This window comes from Elephantulus edwardii, unplaced genomic scaffold (assembly GCF_000299155.1).
Source record: "Elephantulus edwardii isolate Elephantulus edwardi_28Jun2011 unplaced genomic scaffold, EleEdw1.0 scaffold00038, whole genome shotgun sequence".
NCBI lineage: Eukaryota > Metazoa > Chordata > Mammalia > Macroscelidea > Macroscelididae > Elephantulus > Elephantulus edwardii.
Window position 1 is genome coordinate 7285277 of NW_006399788.1, and position 6000 is coordinate 7291276.

The window sequence follows — 6000 nt, forward strand, 5'->3', positions numbered from 1 at the left end:
CATCGTCAAAAAGAACATTTCAAGATCTATCCAGTTAATGCCACATTATTCAAATTTATGCACCAATCACTAATGCCAAAGATGAAGAAATTTTAAATTTTTACTACCTTCTGCAGACTGAAATTGATCAAATACACAATTAGGATGCACTGACAAATACTGGAGATTGGAATTCAAAAGTTGGAAACAGAGAAGAAAGATCGGAAGTTGTAAAATATAGCCTTGGTAATAGATACAACTGTGGAGATTACACGATAGAATTGTGTAAATGAAACAATATGCATTGCAAATACTTTTTCCAACAATACATATGATAGCTTTATACATGGTTCTTACCAGCTAGAATTCACACAAATCAGTCTGTATTTGTAAAAGGAGCCAATTGAGAGGCTCAGAATCATTGGTCAGAATAAAGTCAGAGAGTGACTGCCGATCAATTACTCATATGCAAGTTCAAGTTGAAGCTGAAGAAAATGAAAAGTTTATAAGAATCAAGTGTGACCTTCAACACTATGCACAGTTTGAATCTTGAGAACATCTCAAGAACAGATTTGAAGTGGTGCATGCTAATCACTCAGGAGTAGACAAGTTGGGATGACATTAAGGGTATTATTCACAAAGAAAGAAAAATGTTCTAAAAAGGTAAAAAAGAAAGCCAAAATGATTTCATGAGACCCTCTGAAACCTGCTGTTGAATGTAGAGTCATTAAAAAGAGAATGGAAGAAATTATGAATTGCTCAAGACAAGATTTCAAAAGGCAGCTTGAAAAGACAAAATATTATAATAAGATGTGCAAAGACATAGGGATTAGAAGACCAAAAAGAAAGAACACACTTGGACTTTCTCAAGCTGAAAGAACTGAAGAGGAAAAAAAGGAGCTTCAAAAGTTGGAATATTGAGCAGAGAAAACAGAAATGATAGGAGAACGCAGCTGGCACCATGAGCCTCCTCAACAAGCCCCAGGGTGAGAGGACCCCCAGAGGAGCCGCAGAAGTGGGAAGAAGAGGAGCCTAACACCAGCGGGCAGCTCTCTGTGCTCATGCAGTAGGTCAACAACAGGAAGTGCTCATCAACTGTCGCAACAACAGGAAGCTCCTGGGCCCCGTGAAGGCCTTCAACAGGCACTGCAACATGGTGCTGGAGAACCTGAAAGAGTTTTGGACCAAGAGCGACAAAAGCAAGAAGAAGTTCAAGCCGGTCAGCGGGGACCACTACATCGCTAAGATGTTCCACTGTGGTCATGAGGAACCGTATCATCGCCAACAATGAGGGCCGCTCCCTTCTCAACAACCCTGCCCCACAGCCCCCTCCTGCCTCCTTCCACCCTTCAAAGACCAAATTTAAAAAAGAATTATTTTTAAATGAAAAAAAAAAGTTGGAATAATAAAGGATTCTATGGGCAAAATTTTACACTTGATCTTAGCCAAAAGGCTGAGAAGCGATGTGGGCAAAATTTTAAATAATACAAGAAGCGTCAAGTGACAGGAGAAAGAATACACAGAGTCACTAGACCAAAAATTAGTCAATGTTCAAGCATATAATTAAGAATCAATAGCATAAAAGGAACATCTCCAAGTTAAACTGAAGACATTGTCAAAATCACAGCCCCAGGAATTGATGTAATAATGCCGACTGAGATATTTCAACAAATAGATGCAACATTGAAAATGCTTATTCACCTATTTGAGGAAATTTGGAAGACACTATATGATCAACTGGCAGTATGCGATCCATATACTACACGCTTATTCTAGAGAAAGATGATAGAGACAGGATACGGGGGTGTTAAAAAAATAGCACGCAAGTACGATTCTTCTGAACATAATTTTAGAATGGCTGTAGCAGTACACTGACAGGGAACTGCCAGAAATGAAAGCCAGCTTCAGAAGAGGATGTGGAACAAGACATAGATTTCTTTACTGATGGCAGATGGACCAAGTTGAAGCAGAGAAGACACGGAAGATGTTTCCCTGTGTTTGTTTCATTAATGATGCAACGGCTGTAAGAATTATCCAAATTTCTGGTAAGAAAGTGAATTCCAGAATCCTTTATTAAGGTCATGTGCATTTAAACAAAACAAGAGAAGATTGTGTAGATTAAAGTGAAGGATACATGTACATCGGGGCTGTATTCTTTCATTTACTTAATTGGTTTGAACAAATAACCCAAGCAGCTGGAATAGCATCAGGATTAAAGGAAGATTCACTAATAACCTCACATACCCTTTTTTGCTAAAAAATGGTTTGAAACACTTACTAATAACATTCAAAGACTTCAATATGGCTCACTGTTCAGCATACAACAAAACTCCTCACAAATTGACCAATTAGTATCAGCAAGATAAATGGAGAAAAACTTGAAGTTACCATTTTGCTTGGATCCACAATCAATACCCATGGAAGCAGCAGGCAAGAAATCAAACTACATACTGTATTGGGCAAATCTGTTTCAAAAGATTTCTTTAAAGCATTAAAAGCTATCATTTAGAAGTCGAAGGTAGGCCTACCCTCAACCATGATGTTTTGGTTTATCTGTACTTGAAAGTGGACAATGAATCGGGAAGACCAAACACTTGATAAACTTCAATCATTAAGTGTTGGTGAAAAATCATCAAACTCCTGTGGACTGCCAGAAGGAGGTACAAAATCTATCTCAGAAGAAAAACAGCCAGAATGATCCTCAGAGGTGAGACTGGAAAACTTCCACCTCATTTATTGAGACTGTTTTCAAGAGATATTAGTCCCTGAAGGAGGACAACATGCTTGGTAAAATAGAGGATAAGTGAAAGAGAGGAAGACCCTCAATGAGATGGATTGAAGGTTGCTGTAATACTGGGTTCACTGACAGCAACAGTCGTAAGGATGGAGCGGGCCCAGGAAGTGCTTCATTCTGCTGTATAAAGAGTCTCTATGAGTCATAAACAAATTGATTGTAGAACTTAACAAAAGCAAGAGGGATTTTTACACAACATGACTAATATAACTTCTATCACTAAATTGTATAGCATGAAAGAAGCAAAATGGCAAATGTTATGTTTCATATAATTTTACAACAAGAATAACAATAGAGAGAGAGAGAGATGCTGTTGGAACAATTTAAAAGCGATATTTGATTAAGTATTATGGTAATCACAAGAGTCCAGAATGAAGGTTGCATAGTGGAGTGTACTTGTGGAGTGGGAGTGGATTGTATACCAATGAAGGAATTTTTCTTTTACTTTTCAAAGAGAAGAGCAAACTGGAGGGGGGTGGGGAGGCAGGGAGAAAAATGCAACAATGAAAGAATGAAAATCCAAAATCTCTGTAAATGTTCATTAAAATTAATAAAATAAAATTTAAAAAATACACAGTAAAAGCCAGAGCCTATGTAAGGTAGAAAGTTCTCAGAGAAGGAAAATGGTGAGGATTCTTGTTTTCTTCATGTTGAAATATAACCCATATTAAAGGCTATAGACTTTCGTACTCCTCAGTAAGTGCATCAAGTGTTCTTTACTTCCTGCAAGCAAGGTTGTGCCATCTGTATAACACAGATTGTTGATGTGTTTTCCTCCTATGATGCCACATTCTTCTTCACATAGTTCAGCTTCATAAATGATTTGCTCAGCACACAGATTGAATAGTTGTGGAGAAAGGATACAACCTGGAGAACATGTTTCTTGATTTTAAACCACACAGTATTCCCCTTGTTTTGTTTTAATTACTGCTTCTTGGTCTATGTACAGGGTTGACATGAGCACAGATGTTCTGGAATTCTCATTCTTTTCAATGTTAGCCATAATTTATTTAATATCACACAGTTCAATGCCTTTGCATAGTCAATAAAATACAAGTAAACATCTTTTTTTCTGGTATTCTCTGCTTTCAGTCAAGACCCAACTGTCATTAGCAATGATATCCTCAATCAACATCCTCTTCTGAAGCTGTTATCCTCAGAGAACCTTTAAATTTTCAACTGAGATTGTCTCCTAAAGTGATCTAAACAATAGATTAGCTGATTTAGTAAAGGATCTTTTGCCTTGTACATTGGATTTGACTGGCACACGAGGAGATTGCCCCTTCTTCTCCAGTAGAGCATCTGGTGGATTCAACACACCTTGGGAATTGCAGAACTCCCTAGTATTCTTCTTTATACAAAATAATTAATTACATGATAATAAATTAACAACAGCAACTCTAAAGCACATGAGAGTTTATGGAGCAATGAGCCTAATTCATTCACTAATGGTGAAACAATATGGGGGGAGATACCAGGAATGGGGACACAATGTAAAGAATGCAACAATGGCATTGATCTGTACATTTGAAATTGTCAAACGAGTGTATATTCTATTGTGCATATATTCACCAGATATGAAATGTTGTTATATGCCATCGAGTCACTTGCAACTCAGTGACTCTATGTACAATAGTCCTAAGCCCTGCTCTATCCTGTGACAATCTTATTGTCTTTGAGACAACTACCCCCATTATCCCAATCACTGATTCAATCCATCTCATCAAGGAATGGAAAAATTCTTGCTTTGTCCCTCCTCTTTCCCAAGCATAACATCCCTCTCCAAGGATTGGTCCCTCCTTGCAACATGTCCAAAGTATGTCAGACAAAGCCTCGAAATCCTTGCCTCCAAGGTGCAGCCTGGTCTCACCCTCTCCAGGATGAACCTGTTTGTTCTCTTAGCAGTCCATGGCACATTCAGCACTCTTCTCCAACACCAAAGCTCAAAAGCATCAATTATCCTTCTACCATCTCTAGTCATTGCCCAGCCCTTTGATGCATAGCAAGTGATTGCAAAGACCACAGCCTGTATCAGATGTACCTTAGTCTCCAGAATGACACCATTGCTCTTCAGTACCCTGGAGAGGTCCCTAACAGCAGACTTTCTGAATGCCATACATCTTTTAATTTCCTGGCTGCTGGTGCCAATAGCGCTGATTGTGGAGCCAAGCAAACTAAAGTTGTTTACAATTTCAATCTCTTCACCATTCATCATGATGCTGCCAATCAGCCCAGTGGTGAAAATCTTTGTTTCCTTGAAGTTGAACGTCAATCCATATTGAAGGCTACAGTCCTTGACCTTCTGCAGCAAGTGCTTCAGGTCCTCCTCAGTTTCACCTAGAAGGGTTGTGTCATCTGCATAATGCAGATTGTTGATAAATCTTCTTCCAATCCTGATACTACATTTTTCCTCATAGAGTCTTCTAGATAATCTGTTCTGCATATAGATTGAAAAGATATGGAGACAGGACACATCCTTGGAACACAGCTTTCCCAATTTTGAACCATGCAGTGTTTCCTTGCTCTGTTGTGACGACTGTCTCCTGGTCCAAGTATAGGTTTTGCACAAGCACGATCAAGTGTTCTGGGATTCTCATTCTTTTCAGAGTCAGCCACAGTTTATTATCCACACAGTCAAACGTCTTTGCATAGTCAGTGAAGCACAGATAGACATTCCTCTGGTACTCTCTGCATTCAGCCAAGATCCATTTAACATTAGCTACAATATCCCTAGTATCACAGCCTCTTTAAAACCCAACCTGCACTTCAGGCACATCTGTTGATGTGATTGATATTCCAGTCATTTTTTTATAATCTTCAGCAGAATCTTGCTTGCATGTGATAATAATGATATTATTCAATAATTTCCACACTCTGTCTGATCACCTTTCTTTGGAATGGAACAAATATAGATCTCTTCCAGTCAGTTGGCAAGATGGTTGTTTTCCAGATTTCTTGGCACAACTTGGTGAGCACATCTAAAAATACACAACTGTCTTGAAATACAATATTGTGGTTGACAGGATAATATCCATATGGGTACAAGGAAGTCCAGTGAGCCATTATCTTTCAGATATATACACCAACAACCAGAGCTAAAGAAGAGGAAATAGAAGATTTCTACCAACTTTTGCAGTAAGAAATCGATTGAACATACAATCAAGATGCACGAAGAAGAAGAAGAAGAAGAAGAAGAAGAAGAAGAAGAAGAAGAAGAAGAGGAGGAG

The 6000-nt window shown here is 38.5% G+C and overlaps 1 protein-coding gene and 1 pseudogene across 1 annotated transcript in view; one reads left to right on the forward strand and one right to left on the reverse strand.

Moving 5' to 3' along the window:
* Nucleotides 1–6000, reverse strand: part of PEBP4 (phosphatidylethanolamine-binding protein 4) — a 341738-nt gene that overhangs the window by 280210 nt on the left and 55528 nt on the right. The gene's annotated exons all lie outside the window — the stretch shown is intronic.
* Nucleotides 941–1270, forward strand: LOC102863199 (annotated as a pseudogene).